Source organism: Bombyx mori, chromosome 12, assembly GCF_030269925.1.
Source record: "Bombyx mori chromosome 12, ASM3026992v2".
Taxonomy (NCBI): Eukaryota; Metazoa; Arthropoda; class Insecta; order Lepidoptera; family Bombycidae; genus Bombyx; species Bombyx mori.
In genome coordinates, this window is record NC_085118.1 from 8,817,884 (window position 1) to 8,835,102 (window position 17,219).

Sequence of the window (17,219 nt, forward strand, 5' to 3'; positions counted from 1 at the left end):
TACGGCTCTACGATTCCAGTCTACTCAAGCCACCCCAACCTTTCTCAAAATTGGTCCATAGTGTGTGTATCTACAATATTTTTTATCTATTTACTTTGGAGGCTACTGGTAGCAACAGACAAAGCACAGCTCACGTTATACTCGAACTTACTCAAGAATATAATCAACATGTTGAGTATCATGCCCAATCTTCTTCTATTTTTCTTTTGGAGAGAGGAATTACTGGTAGCCCGGATGCCTCTCCAGTTTCACCAGGACAAATGTCAGCTGGCAGCAGCAGTAACAATTCTTGCATCCTAAGAAACATTTTGAAGTTACACGCATGTACGCAAAGTGTCTTTAATGATAATTAGCCCCACTGAGTTTCTGGCCGGATCTTCTCGGTATATTGCGATTCCGATCCGATGGTACATTATGCGAAGCACTACTCTTTCTAGAGCTAGTGTTAACAAACTCTCTCAGGTTGAGTCCGTGAGCTCACTTACACGTTCGGGCGTAGCTGGAATAGCCCCTTAGGTACTTATTGGTATTTCACTGGTGGTAGGACCTCTGATACTGGTAGTAGGACTTCTTGTGAGTCCGCACGGGTAGGTACCACCACCCCGCCTATATCTGCCATGAAGCAGTATTGCGTTTTGGTTTGAAGGGTGAGGCAGCCGTTATAACCTACCTAGTGAGACCTTAGAACATATCTCAAGGTGGGTGGCAATTTTACGTTGTAGATGTCTATGGGCTCCAGTAACCTCTTAACACCAGGTGGGCTGTGAACTCGTCCACACACTTAAGCAATAAAAAAAGGCTACCGGTGAATAGATAGAGACAAAAAAAGACAATTAGCATTCTGCTATTAATTGATGTTCCTATTTCAAGCTCAGAGCATGTCAAAGATGTCTCGTAACCGTGCTTATTTACCTGCTACCTGGATATCACTTGCATTTATAATAAATTTACTAGAACCGATACGCACACACTGAAGAAAGGAGGCCTTTCATTAAATTTATACTTCGACCTGATGTCCCAAGGTGGGTTGACATTGATAATATTACCAATTTACATCATGTAGGCCGTGAGCTCGTTAATACACCCACTTAATAAACAAAAAAACACATGCACAATACAATATATCACAATAGACATACAAGTTTATAATATACGTCCGTTAAAATAAAATATTTTATACAACGACTGACTGCCCCTCTATATATAACTAAACTAATATATCTATAACGTCTTTAACGTATTAATCCAAAGTATTGATATCAAAGTATCAAGAAAGTCGACATTCTACTTGTCTTCTTCTTCTGTTTGGTTTTGGCTCGCGCGGCTTACGCATTTGCCACAAAGCAAAATAAAAGCTTGAATACTGTTTTATGAGTAATCTTAATTCTATTATAAAAATGTTTTTATCATAAACAAAGAAATGCAGGTTGAGAACTGTAATTACAAATCTTATACATCTGTATGTATAATACTGATTGTCAAACATTTCGAAATACCATCAAGAATTATAACATTAATTTATTTAATTAAATTAAAAAAAAAACCTCGAACAGTGGCTTATAATACTTTTCAACACCAACTTTAGGCTTAAGATCGAAATCTCAACTTTATTATTAGGGTTGTCCTACTATTCAAACCTGAATGCATTATTGTTTTACCATTCAACTAATGATGATACCTACCTGTTTTAGCTTTCAATACGCCCTACCACCAGTATATTAAAAGTAACGTAACATAAATTCTAATTCTATTCTAATTTTAAATGTTTTCAAAAAAGATTTTCAAAGTTTATTGTTTGAAATCTCCAAACAAAATTGAAGAAAGGCAAACTTTTATATTGCGTACTGAAAATTAAATATAGTAATAACAATGTGTATATAAACAAGGCGTGGGCTTACCCAGACCTACGCAAAAGTTCTTTTCTCCTCTACAGTCGTGTATTAGCAGCTTATTAAATACACCCACATACACCGTTTACTTTTAAACTATACGTAAGAAACTACGTGTTTTAAAATCACATTTCAACGCTCATAAGTATTCAAAGCAATTACTTTTTGTTTTCATTTACAAATTTTACAAAAAGTGTTTTTTTTTCTGGCATTACTATTGGAGAATATACTATCCGAAAATTTCATCTTATTTAATTGACAATTTTTTTTACATTAAAATCTTTAAATATTATGACATAGCAGACATTTATGACAAGGGCAGTAGCAATATTTTTCTTACTTATTTGTGTTATGTTTGTGATAAAAGAACAAATTTTCGAGTAACTGACAGAGACAATGGAAGCCACGCAAAAAAATACGCGTGCCTCTTATGAAATGAACATAATTTAATTTTATGATTTGAACTTCGAATATATTTAAAATTCGACACATCCTAAAATCATCCCGCAGTAAATAATTGTTTGTCCAATAAATACTAATACATATAACAAATTTCATATCCATACTTATAAATATTTCATGCAAATTACTTTCCTATACATACATTTGTTTAGCGTGGGTGGATACTATTTCAGCATAAGCTACGAAAATCTGTGGGTGTTTCCAATAATTTAAAGACTATAACAACTTAATTACCATAGCAAATTGGTTCGAAATGTCTCTTTTTCTACGTCACTAAAAACTATTTTTTAGATATTGGCTCATTGATGATCTCGAGTTTAAAACCGAAATTGATTGTAAAAAATGTTAGGGCCATGAATTGGTACGTAGTCTGGCAACGTTATAAGATTAAAAACAATAAACTCTTCAAATTATTGTTTATTTAATACCAATGTTACAAACATAAATTTTGAGGAGACACGATAGATTGTTACCTTGCTACGATAATAACATAGTTCATCTTTGAACACATAGTAATTGAATATACCTTGATCATGTGTTTTTAATATCACAAAATTAAGCTTCACGAAATTCATTACTAATTATTTATTTTAGTTACTAGTTTTAACGGTAATTAACGGTAATACTATCCCGTGGTTTCTGAATTAAAAATGAATGTGAATCGAGATCGAATCGAGAGCACGGGGTTAAAGCGGGGTTGTTCAATGAATGGGCGGGTGGCGCAGTCGCTCACGCTCCGCCGAGCGCGCGAACGTCGTCAGTGGATCTCAGGTTGCACCCTCAACAAGTGGGGAGCAACTTAACTGCCGCGACGCGAAAAAAAAATCGTAACTACAAATTAAATACGATACTTAGTGCTGAGAGCAACTAAACTGCCGCGACGCGAAAAATAATAATCGTAACTGCAAATTAAATTCGATATTCGAAAAGTGAATTAATTTAACTTAATCTCGATATTCTGTTACTATTTGCGGTGGGCTCTTAAAGTTTTTTTTATAACATCATTATTCGTTATTCTACCTAAGTATTGAAAACTTGTCTTAGAAAAAAAAAACCTAACTTAATTTAATTTTGTGATAAAGTATAGCTTAGATTTAATAACAAAAAAAATTAAAAAAAATGGTTGGAAACGATATAATTTAATAATCACTACATAGTATAAAACAAAGTCGCTTTCACAGTCCCTATATCCCTACGTAGGTATGCTTAAATCTTTAAAACTACGCAACGGATTTTGATGCGTTTTTTTTAATAGATAGAGTGATTAAAGAGGAAGGTTTATATGTATAATAACATCGATTAAATAATGGAGAAATCAATAATAAATTACAGTTTCGGAAGCGAAGCGAGGGCGGGTCGCTAGTAATTTAATAAATCATTAATTTCCTGTTATTTTTTATAGAATCCAAAAATTAAAAAAAAATCCGAACATCCTTTTGATTAAAATATAGTATTACGTTAATATACGCTAAATTCTAAATATATATAATATAATATTTGTCTAATTATAATAATAATTAATCCTTTACAATCCACTAATTCTACGGTCCTATAGTTTAGTCGGTACATTCACGCATTTTGTGTAATGTAAGTATCCAAATCCTTAATATTCTAGTCACACGAACAATAAGAGCGAGCTGAGAGGCCCCTTGTCTTCAAAGTATCAATAATTTAAGCAGCAGAATATTTTAAAACGAGACTAACTGTTCTATATCTGTAGCATCCGTTTGCAGAGAGCCCCGTTGACCCAGAAAGTAAAAGAAATACTGCGCTAGAAACGTGAAATACTAGTGAACTTTCAAATAAATCTAAATTGAACTTACCCAAAAATGATGACGTCATTAACGCACTCAAAATATTTCTGACAAATTTAAATTGATTATCTACTATTTGGAAGCATATGTGTGTTCTATTTTATTACTAGAAGTTTCTTTTGTATACTAAGTGTAACTACAAACTATCTTCTTGACTCTATTGTTTATTTGAGGATTATTGAAATAGTTTATTTACAATATTCTATATTGTTATAAAACTTTGATACTTTGGACCATTAAAAAGTCCATTACTTTAAGTCTGTTTTGATTGTTAGTTTCATAAAACTCATATGACACGGTGAAGTTAATATTATGAGAAACAAACTACAAGTATATGTAGCAATATAAACGTTATAAACTAAAGTACTAAGGGTAGAAATGTGGAATAGAATTGTTAGAAGAATTGCTGGTTTATTAGTAATGGAAGACGGCAGCGGTGAGATTTGCAAACTGCCCGACTTAGCCTAGCCTTATATCTTAAGGGCAGCTATTTCGCGAAAGCGTCTTCCACTGGATTAGAATCGCGACCAGCTGAAAAAGTTCATTGAGAAACTCAGCGAACTAATATTGTATATGTATATTAAAGGTCACGTATCACGGTGCTGCGACGGCTAACTCTGCCGTGACTATAGCAAAATGAAACGCCTTCTATGATATAGTACATTCATGGTAGTATGCCAAAACTTTCCCTAGAGAGCCTACTGTACAAAGTTTTAACTCAATCTACAAAAGTGGCAGAACACGAACAAACCTGCAATTATTAATTTAGTGCGACTAAGGCGACAGTTTTATATTATTTTAAAATAAATAAACACTGGTACACATATCACTGGATAGATTGAAGGAATGGAGCTAATAACATAAGTTACAAAAAGATTAATTTCGCTAAAGGGGAAAACAATTCGAGTAACAATAAAATCGTGCCAATAGATACGTAAGTGGCTGTTAAAGAAGCTTAATTAAACGACGTCGAATGGAAAAAAACAAAGCGCGGTCATCCACACAGCCCGGGCAGACGCTAACGAACCTAGCTTCAGCAAAACGAACGAAAAGCCTCCCTACACCAATTACTTTCCAACTATACATCGATAGTTTAAAACAAAAACACTGGACATTTATATTTAGAATGTTCAGTGGAGCGAGAATCGCATATGATTTTTATATCTTTATATTAATACGTGAAGCAGAAACTTTGTACCCCTTTTTACGAAAATTGCGCGGACGGAGGAGTATGAAATTTCTCACACTTACAGAGAATATAGAGATGATCAGGCACCATAAATAATTAATTTTTGTACGAAATGATTTTAAAAATAATAGCTTAATTTATCATAAAATTAAGTAAGACCTCGTAACAATGGAGTTCATTTACAATATATCTGAAGTGTAACTTCATTATTTTTGTTTTTTTTTAGAACGTGCAATAAGTATTTTCGGGTATTTTCGTGCCACCTCCATCGAAGTCTATTATACATGTTATTATATTAATAAGTGAAGCAAAAACTTTGTACCCCGTTTTTACAAAAATTGCGCGGACGGGGGAGTATGTTTGCACACTAATAGAGAATATAGACAAAAAGTAATGCTAATATTTTCTAAAAATTATGGATTAAAAATACATTAAATCAATAAAGAAAACATTACACACGCTACCATGTATTTGACACATACACATATACTCTTTGTTTATTAAAAAAAATTTTATTCCTTAAAGTCTGTAGTCAAATTGAGAATAGGCTAGTATTGTTTATCTTTAATATTACGAGTAGTCTATAGTGTAGTCTTGGCGAAACCTGTAACAATAGAACCATAACATTGTTAAAACTTATAATTTCATTAATTATAATCGAATTTCGACTACTGCGGGACCACTAGTACAAGTTAATTTTTTAACCACTCCCGCTACACGTGACACCGAATGCGCGATTGAACATCGCTCTTACTAAAATGACATCAAATTACTTGTCAAGGGCAAGTACGACGCGGTTTTCTCGGTGCGACAGCGTGAGTTGGTTTAGTGGAATTGCACGCCAACGCTCTTACAGTAAATTCTGTTTAAGCTGTCACAGCTATATCAGCACCCACCTTATACTTGTGAAGGTTCGTGACGTCGTACGTGTACCCATTACCACGTAGAACGTGAAATACGACATAAATGTACAAGTTACGAGTTAGCTCGTTTCTGCAGCCCATTTAATGCGCACCCCGGTCCCGATAAATTGAAATTGGTACTTTTATCATCACGCTCAACTCTGATTGTGTTTTTATTTGATCTCACATAATATGCGATCTTGAAATTTTATATGCAATTTCATCCGTCACGGAATTGAGCAGTTTAATTGGCGAGTTTCTATTACACTTCAGCTAGGTTGTAAGATAATTCTCAGAAGTTGTGTTTAACTTGCTTTTGAGGGCAGAGGAGCATGCATCGCGACAATCAGTGGCCATGGACATCGGCAATGCCAGTGACACTGCTGCGTCGCTGACAGCCGCTTTTAACCATTTTTTTTTTTTAAACTATCCGCTACTATGTTTTATTTACCTACTTTACAACAACAAAAAACATTGAATTAGTCATACCAAGAAAATTTGAAAGCTGAGATTAGTTTCAATCTCATTCGGAGGTCCCGCAGTTCGTACGTGCGCGACATAGAAAATCGCAAGTTCCAGGTAGGTACGTAGGTATAACGATACAACAATGTTTTTAGTTTGTTGAATGTTGTAATATGTACATAAGCACCACAGATTAAGTTCATAAAGAGATAGCAGCTTGTTTGCGATTGTTGATTAGCGATTCCTTGTATTAGTTTAGCGTTAGCTACCAATCAGTTTTTTACTGGTGGTAGGACCTCTTGTGAGTCCGCGCGGGTGGGTACCACCACCCTGCCTATTTCTGCCGTGAAGCAGTAATGCGTTTCGGTTCGAAGGGTGGGGCAGCCGTTGTAACTATACTTGAGACCTTAGAACTTGTATCTCAAGGTGGGTGGCGCATTTACGTTGTGGATGTCTATGGGCACCAGTAACCACTTAACACCAGGTGGGCTGTAAGCTCGTCCACCCATCTAAGCAATAAAAAAACACAAATGTCGCCATATAATTTCCAAAAAATAATAATGTAACATCGGCTGGCTATGAAATTAAAACATTTTCCAATCATTTCACACAATTAAATGAATTGTTTACGGGACTTTAGAAATCTGTTTGTAAGGTCGAAATGATTTCCTGAATGAATAAGGCGCATCGAATTGGATTTCTTTTTTTGACTCAAATCTAATTTTGAATATCCACGTTAATTTGTATTCAGAGTTTGCTTGTATGTTTTGATGGAATCAGTAAAGGTTCCCCAAACTTTTGTGTACGTACCTTTAAGTTTTGGGATTGAATTAGAAAAACGTTTGATGTTCAGAACTTTCTCTGTGTTAGTTAGTTATTAATAAAAACCGAGACTGATTCTATCTTACTCCTATTACGAAATAACTATTTCCTATAATCTATATCTATATCTATACTCTATACTAATATTATAAAGAGGAAAGATTTGTTTGTTTGTTTGTTTCGAATAGGCTCCGAAACTACTGGACCGATTTGAAAAATTCTTTTTCCATTAGAAGCCGACATTGTCCCTGATGAACATAGGCTACTTTTCTTAATTACTTTTTAATTTTTTTTTTTTTGGTTTCATGTGTATTTTAATGTTTCCGAAGCGAAGCGAGGGCGGGTCGCTAGTAACTAGATAAAAACGTAAGGACCATCAAGGTATGTAAGCCATTTCAAACCTGTGGTTTAATTTATTTTTCTTTTACTTACATACACATATAGAAATACCTATAACAACATTAAGGTTTTCTTAGTTATTAAGTAGCTTTGGTAGATTAGTTGACGGGTTATTTGATGTTACCGCCAGCCGTAGCCTTGCATATAGTGTTTTTCGCATATCTGACCAAGTGAGCAAGGCCGGCTACTCTTTTTTTTTTTTATTTTTTTTTTTTATTGCTTAGATGTGTGGACGAGCTCGCAGCCCACCTGGTGTTAAGTGGTTACTGGAGCCCATAGACATCTACAATGTAAATGCGCCACACACCTTGAGATATAGTTCTAAGGTCTCAGTATTGTCACAACGGCTACCCCACCCTTCAAACCGAAACGCATTACTGCTTCACGGCAGAAATAGGCGGGGCGGTGGTACCTACCCGCGCGGACTCACAAGAGGTCCTACCACCAGTCATTACGCAAATTATAATTTTGCGGGTTTGATTTTTATTACACGATGTTATTCCTTCACCGTAGAAGTCAATCGTGAACATTTGTTAAGTACGTATTTCATTAGAAAAATTGGTACCCGCCTGCGGGATTCGAACACCGGTGCATCGCTCGATACGAATGCACCGGACGTCTTATCCTTTAGGCCACGACGACTGTCAAAACTCCCATTTAATTCCATATATAACCATTCGGATTATCGATAATCTTTCAATTTACAGATCACTTGGAACCTCTGAGTCTACGCAGTGTATCCTATTATCTGTGTTTCGTCCTGTATACGTCTATGAATATTTTTGAAAGAATTATTAATTGTTTGAGATGATTCCGTCATCTTCTGTTTACCTCCCATGGCCAAAGCAAAGCTCGTCCTTTTTGCAACATATGTTTTCAGAAAATATTATCTGGCAAGCACCACGCGCAATATATCTGGAGTAAAGTCCCTTATGATGTTTCCCAAACGTTGCACTTGTCCTCCTTCAAAGGTGACTTAAAAGGTGGCCTGATCTGTGTTGATACCGCTGTGCGCATTACTGACATCTATGAGCAAATATGATCACTCACCATCAAGCGGGTAATCAATGCCTTGGTTGTCGTACCCTAGAAACCGAAGTCATAATCACTTCTGGCTACAAACAAGCCAGATGCTAAAATCCAACCGTGCGAGCTTTTTTAATTAATGAGTTTCATATTAAAATACTATAACTTGCTTCGAGTCTTTTTACGTAATTTTATTTAAGTCAGATTATGTACTTAACACAATTAATTCTAATTTTCTAATTTCGTGTGTTAACATTACATACATGAACTCAATTTAAAAAATAAATATTAATAGTCTACAATAATATATAGCCTGTCTCCAATAATATTTTTCACAACGAATCCATTTTAATTTACTCTAGTGAAACCCGGTCACGTTCCGCTCCCACTATCATTAACTGTATGAAAAACTTCGATTCCTTGAAAATACTCGCTCGCCATCTTACGTTGGTGGTACTATCACAGAAACCGGCTCTGGTGTGTCAAAAATAACGGCTTAGGAACAAATAGAAGAAAAACATAGTATAACTATACAGACTTTGATTTTATTTATATAATAATATGTAGATACAAGATTGATGATAATAATATCCATATCCAACTGGCCCATGCCAACAATAAGACTTTCTACCATCTTTGTGTATTGAGTGTTTATCTCTATGTTTATCGTGTTCAACTATTACTTTTATGATATGATCCTATTCATTGTTTAAAGATTGTCTAAATTTAATAATTTGTGTTTTGGATACCATTTCTATGTTTGTAAGTCCTCTGCCTGCTTTTTCTGTGGGTAAATATGATCTTTCAATAACTGCTTGGGCTTTATACTTTAAGTATGTAGCTTCCTTGTCTTGATATCTATTTTATTTAAATCGCTAGTTTTGTAGTTTATTACTCCCAATGGGTATAAAATAATATATATTTCGCGACTATAGTTTACGACTCCTGAAAACTTTGGAAAATACTACATTATTATTACGAATATGATACCTACCTTAGGAATTGAAGAGCGCACAAGTAAATTTGTTGTAAAAAGAATCTACTTAAAATGTAAACAACTTGTTCTTCAATTATTTTTACCAAACTCAATTTTCGTAACTCATCATTCACACTCACTTTATTACTGGAAGGTATGTTGTAGATTACGAAGTCAACTAATTTTAATTCCAAATGACAAATAACATGATGCCCCGTTCTTATAGTGACTACGCAACATTCGTTGGGGCTTCGACAAAGTTTTATTAGCTTTCGGCAACTTCGACCGACTAAATTCTAGTGGGTAGTTACCATTCCCGGTTGTGTTTTGTTTGTGAGTTTGCGTTATGTTTCACGATATGCGAGTTTCGTGAGGTAGGTAGCTAGCTACAAGTTATGTTTCGCGCGTTCACATTCACCAGTACAGCCGGAAACTGTCATCTAATGTGACATGTGCCGGTGCCAGTCGTGCGCTGGATATTGTTCAAGTCTGTTTCATTTATGTGAAGGAATTAGTGTAGGTACCTAATTTAATACATTTATAAAATTTATTTTTGTAGTAGACGTACATGTTGGCCGATAAATCTTCTAAAATTAGGAACATTCGTTTGAAACACGAAACGCCTATAATATAATTCATACCTTTTTTTTATTGCTTAGATGAGTAGACGAGCTCACAGCCCACCTGGTGTTAAGTGGATACTGGAGCCCATAGAGACCCACAACGTAAATGCGCCGCCTACCTTGAGATATAAGTTCAAAGGTCTCAAGTATAGTTACAACGGCTGCCCCACTCTTCAAACCGAAACGCATTACGGCTTTACGGCAGAAATAGGCAGGGTGGTGGTACCTACCCGCGCGGACTCACAAGAGATCCTACCATCAGTAAAACCTTTGGTTATTCAAAGTAAAATAAAAACTGAATATTAAACACAATATTATTGGTTCACTTGAAACATTCTTGTGGCAATGTACATTTTATCTTAACAATAAGAAATACGGCTTAGCATTATTAGCAGAGATAATATTTCTGCTCCCTGTTCAGTATTTGTGCTAAATAGAAACATTTTTTATTCATCACCTCATGAGCATAGGGACGACCGCTGTTTGGAATATCAGCTTCTTCTATGGTTTGCTACAACGACGACGAACGATTCCAGTGTCTCTGGTCCACCTTGTAGAGGTCTAACCTGACTCCGCCCTCTGGTTCTTCGTCGCCACTGAAGAGCCCCACCGCGGAATCATTGGATCTCCTCATTTGTGATTCGATTACACATATAAACCCTAAACATATTCCTAAAGAGTAAATGGCTTTAAATCTTTTGATCAAGTCTTTCTATTATCGAAAATGACTCAGTGCCGTCATTACAACCAACTATAATCCAGTCGCAGACTTTTCTTTGTCTTGAAAGACAATGTATTAGGGACGAGAAGCTGAGCAGGCTGCTTTCCGTTGCTGGATCGGACTTAACGATTGACCTCTTTCTCGAAGATAGATCTATTTAAGCAGATAGTTAATCCTAAGCACTAGTAGTCATAGATAACTTCGAGCGCTGAATCTAATCTGAGAGGGTACCTAGTACGTGGATTTCGGACTGCATTTTTGTCTCGTCCAATATTATACAAAGATCACCCGAAAGTAAACTATACCGAAATAATTAAACATAGTATTGAGCTCCATGAAGGTCTTCATATGATAGCCACAATTACGATTGGTGATTTTATTATTTAAAGACTAAGTTCTTTTCTTTTTAAAAAACCAATACGACGAATTGATGAATTTTTATTCTTAAATGAAAAGGCTAAATAAACTAAACTAAAAGTTGAGATGTCCATGAACCACGAATACACCGGTAATTTCATTTAATGACAGCACCAACGATGTCACAACTAGGTCAACGGTTATTCGAAATACGTTGGTAATATTCTAGCACAATAATTCTCCACGTAGAGCGATGGAATTTCAGATTGTATCAACATGCTTCTAATAAAATTACGCTATTATTGGGAGACGTGTAGGTACATCGAACTTAATTATGCAGTAGTTGATTTCGTTAAATTATGCTTAGCGCTTGTGATTTAAAAAAAACTTTTGTTAAGTTTTTACAATTAAAACTACGTATTGTGGACCATTAATTATACTACTGTCCATGAACTGTAAATAAAAAAGGATTCATTGACTAATCTCTATAATAGGACACTAAAGTTGTCATGGCCTAAAGGATAAGATGTTTAAGTGCCCTTCCCTTCCCTCCGTGGCCTAAAGGATAAGATTCCCGATCCTGCGGCCAGAATGGAAAGCAGTCGACGTCGCCCAATACACGTAATTTCAGATCCTTCCGATCCACTAACAGACACAGCCCACTGAGTTTTTCGCCGGATCTTTTCAGTGGGTCGCGTTTCCGATTCGGTGGTAGATTTTGCGAAGCACGGCTCTTGCTCGGGTTCATGCTAACAACGTCGTCAGGTTTGAGCCCCGTGAGCTCACCTACTAGTTAAGGTTACACTGAAATAGTCACTCGAGGCTATCAGCAGGAAAAAAAATATAAGATTGCCTGTGTACTCATATCAAGCAACGTGTCTATACCGTATTCAAATCCAGGTACAAATTTTTATAAAGAAATACCCACCGACTTAACATCCACGATAAAAGCCACCAGAAAATTCAATATTCATAATTACCCCCTTTCGGTCTGTTTCTGCGTATAGGTGCCAGATGTTTTAATTTTTAAAGTTGAGACAGCTATTAAAAAAATTGTATAATTGAGACTTCGATTTTCTGTTTCAAGTCGGCATTCATTTTGTGGCGTCTGTGGATTTTAGTCACCATTTAACGCCAGGTTGGTTGTAAGATAGTTCACACGACTAGAGCAATAAAACATTTAAACAAAGCTTCAACGGTATCATTCTTTAATAAATTAATAGAAATTCATAGTTCGTTACAGTCGAGCTCAATAACCAACTAATTTAGCGGCTAGTGCTAGCATTAAATTAGTTTGTTATTTCGAGATATATTTTGGATTACTATCATTTTGCATGAAGAAGATTCATACTAAGTTGACAATTATACAACATTATTTTATTTTGCCAGAAATTTATATAATTGCCAATTCAATTTAACATCCTAACGAACCGCGTGTTATAAAACATACGAAAAAATAGTATCGTAAGAAAATCAGGGATAATTTCTATATACACATGTAAAGAAATAAATAAATAAATATTTACTAACAGTCACGCCACGTTAACTGGTCCCGTGATAAGTTCGTAAAGAACTTGTGTTACAGGTACCAGATAACGGAAATAAATATAAGATTTTTATTATACACATACACATATTTAATATACATCCATAACCCTGGAAAAGACATTTGTATTTATCATAGAGATATCTTCCCTTGGCGGGATTCGAAACCGCGACCTCCTTGTGTAGTGACCATGTCACTTACCACTACACCAGACGGCCGTAGAAAAACCTTTATTATTTTAAAATCGAATCTAATCTAATTAATTTTAAGTTTTCAAAAGAATTTTTCAACAGTGTCTTTCAATGTCATGGAGTAAAGTCTGATTCATTAAAAAGAGAGCTCAGTTTTGTTTTATTATTTTGGATATAACAGAAAACGCAATTAAGTATTTTATTGTTTATTCATTCTGAAATACTCCATACATATGATATGATATCATGTGATATGGGCAAATAAACTTGAAGTGCTAACCTCATACATATTATTCTACGAATAACTCAATATGGTATTGTATACAATATGTAAATAATAAGTTTATCTGAAGATTGAGAATTGGAAAGATGAACTTAATAAAAAATATATTTTTATCTAATATATGATACTGAAGCATGTATACATATTATGTTTCTAAGAATCCAACACATTTCATTACTTATTCTTTTTAAAATAAGTTCTATATGGTTTGAGACTTGTTTGCACATATACTGAATTACTAATAAATATGTGTCGAAACGCATGATTACGTTTAAAATTAAAATGGGATTTGTTGGGAAAACAACATCTTGTACTTCATCAATTAGGAATGTGATTTTCAGACGTTTAAAAATATATATCATATTTTCTTATTGTAAATAAATTTCAAATATTTCAATGCAAATAAATTTTAAAAAAAAATACAAATATAAAAAAAAAAAACTGCTGTTTAAGTTTAAGTAGCTTTTTTGATAACTTTTAACATTTCTTTCATTGTGTGAAACTTTTACTAAGAGGAAGAAGTTGATAAGCTGACAGACGATTGAAACTCTGAACGCCACCTAAACTATTATTGTAAACTTGAGCGGGGGTTTTCAATTTTATTGAATATATGCAGAATATCTTACATTCAAGTTGAGCATTAAAATAAGATTTATATTTTTCTTCAAACTTTAGCGCTCAAAACAAGCGTAGGCTTTTTTTACTTGAAAAATCAAAGTTTACTTATAATGATAAAGAAAACGATAAAGTATATTTTAATATGATATACCAGTATTTCAATTAAATGCTAAAATATAATATGAAATCCTATTTTAACCTAACAGTGTATTTGAGATATACGTAACGTTGAAATAAATATAATTCCTCGTAAATAATTTATCCTTTTTTTATTGCTTAGATTGGTGGAAGAGCTCACAGCCCACCTGGTGTTAAGTGGTTACCGGAGCCCATAGACATCTACAACCTAAATGCGCTACGCACCTTGAGATATAAGTTCTAAGGTCTCAGTATAGTTACAACAGCTGCCCCACTATTCAAACCGAAACGCTGCTTCACGGCAGAAATAGACAGGGTGGTGGTACCTATCCGTGCTGACTCACGAGAGGTCCTACCACCAGTAATCTAATTTTCAATTACAAATGTTTCAATACCAAGATTCAATTATTAAAAAACGAAAATGTTAAAGATTTACCCATGCAGATTCACAAGAGGTTCTACCAGTAATCGAGGTCCGCTTGAGTCTTTCAATCTCCCGACAATTTACTTGAAACCCGTAAGCTATACTAGATAGTTAAATAAATACCAAGAGAAATACTATTTTTCCGTGATAGTGGCCTACAGTGGACAGGTTCACTATATCCCGTGTTATGATTGCAAAATGACTATGTATAAGGGTCTCTCTCCGACAGTTCTTGTATGTTTAGCAATTTACACTATTAGTTTAGGCAAGGCCTTTTCCGTCATATTCTGTGGTTTAGGTTAGTTCTCTCATGGCTTTCAGGCAAAATTGGTGATTCAGACCTTATATTTTACCTCTGTTTCGTGATCGTGACGTTTCCTCGTGTATTTCGTATTTATTTCAGCATGAAAAAAAATGTTTCCAGCTTTAAGTCAAGGCAATATGATAGATAACTTGGAAATAGTTTTGGTAGTTTTTTTTTCTTCTAATTATTTCAAATCATCAACGTTTATAAAATTCTGAAAGTGCCAGAATACAATTTATTAAATTTTTAAAAAAAACGGAACCCTTATTTATTAACTTTCTGTATTTCTGTTATTGAAGTCGTTATCCTCAAAAACGGCTAGAGGTATCAAGTTGATATTAGTACAAAACATTGAAGCATATGGTGTAAATGAGTCATAAAGGTTCTTTGGATTAAATACAATCATTAGCCGCATTTTCCCATTAATAAAAACCTGTAAAGCTTTTCTTGCTGATCTAGAATCATGAGCAGACGCAAGCACAAGTAAAGGATAAAGTCTGAATCTGGTTTGTCTGTCTAAACTAAAGCAATCGAGGATCAGCTAAAAGCCATAAAAACTTGAGTCCAATTAAGAGAATACTCGTCAAAATTGCTCACAAATCGCATTTACGTTCCAAAGAATGTTCCTGAAGATTTTCAAGACAATTGAGATCCTAGAAATTGGATTCTCATGAGTCTTTCAGTGAAGGAGTAATGTGTAAGCCAAACCTAAATTAGTCTTTGCCAACTTAGAAGTCCTCGGCAAAAACAGATATCAGTTCACACCTGAATAGAATCTTATTCTCTACATAGTAACAATCATACACCTATCCTTTATAATATTGTTTCGCTCTTCTATCAGTATTTTAATAATATCAGTGTTGTAACTATTATTACCAATAAACATAGGCAGAGATGACGAATTTCCATGAAATGGGCTGAAAGAACAGTGACGTTTATAGACGCCACGTTCCCTTTCACTAATAAAAAAAAATGTCCAGAAATGAAATCTACCTTCTGGTAAAAGGTATTTTATTTTCCCATGCACGAGCCTTTGGAATAAAACATCAACATACGCAGATCGTGAAATGTTTCCGTGCAGCAGTCAGTAAAAAAATGTAATCAATTTAAAATGACACGTAAAATACTGGTAAATACACAACACACACACACGCCTAACGTAATTCAACAGAACAAGACAGATTACTGCACGGATTATGAGGTCGTAACTCAATCAACTTGGTAAATAGATGGCACAAATGAAAATGCCACGGAAATGTCTAGCAGACTACATATAAGGTACTAAGAAGTCGGAATTCTGACCTTTTTTTACAAAACTCTATGCCAAATTGGAATGTATGCTTCCTAAAACAGACTGATACATCAAAAAATCCAAATTAATCCTCGAAGATATAAGTACTTAAAAATTTTCTTTATGATCCGTTCATGTGATGAATAACTTCTTATTTTTTATTCCATTTGATGTTCATCAAAAATTCTTTAAAGTTTCGTTGAAAGCTGCCCCATTCCTACAAGATAATGACGCAATCTTGGTAAAAGTTGTTCGTGGAAGCATTACAAATCCCTTCGGAATTTCTGTAGATATGCCCTTATAATAAATACCTGTTACATGCAATAATAAAAAAGACAGTTTTCGGAAATAATCATTACAAATCTAAGAATTTTAGATTCTAGAAATTTTAGAATTCTAGAATATTATAAAAGTACTTTATATATAAAGTATAAAAGATAAAAACTTCGAAATACACTAATTCGATAAAGAATCATTAACGCAATATTCCTTAAAAACTTAAATACTCTTAAAACGCTCATAAATTTCATTGTCAAAATCAAAATGATCATAAAGCTATCTGAGCAACGTCATGGGAGAACGAAATACAATGGTTGTCACCTAGAGCCCATCAGATATCCGAAACCTTCTAGCACAAAGAGAACGCGTGCGTGTGGCGTCGCCTCACACATTTTGGCAACGCCTTGTTGCTTAGTCACGCAATATTCGTTTAATTTTGTTGATGACCATAACACGGTACTGTAATGTTTCAAAGTTGTAATTTTATCTGCAACCTTGAATCT

General features: G+C 34.5%; 1 protein-coding gene across 3 annotated transcripts in view; it reads left to right on the top strand.

Annotated features, from left to right (window-relative positions):
* Positions 1-3,074: 3,074 nt before the first annotated feature.
* LOC119628328 (uncharacterized) overlaps positions 3,075-17,219 on the top strand; it is a 124,451-nt gene continuing 110,306 nt past the window's right edge. The window contains exon 1 of one of the 3 annotated variants that reach the window (XM_038014579.2): positions 3,075-3,324. The gene's annotated coding sequence lies outside the window, so the exon portion shown is untranslated. The remainder of the gene's footprint in view (positions 3,325-17,219) is intronic. The other 2 variants (XM_062671441.1, XM_038014581.2) reach the window with 2 other exon arrangements.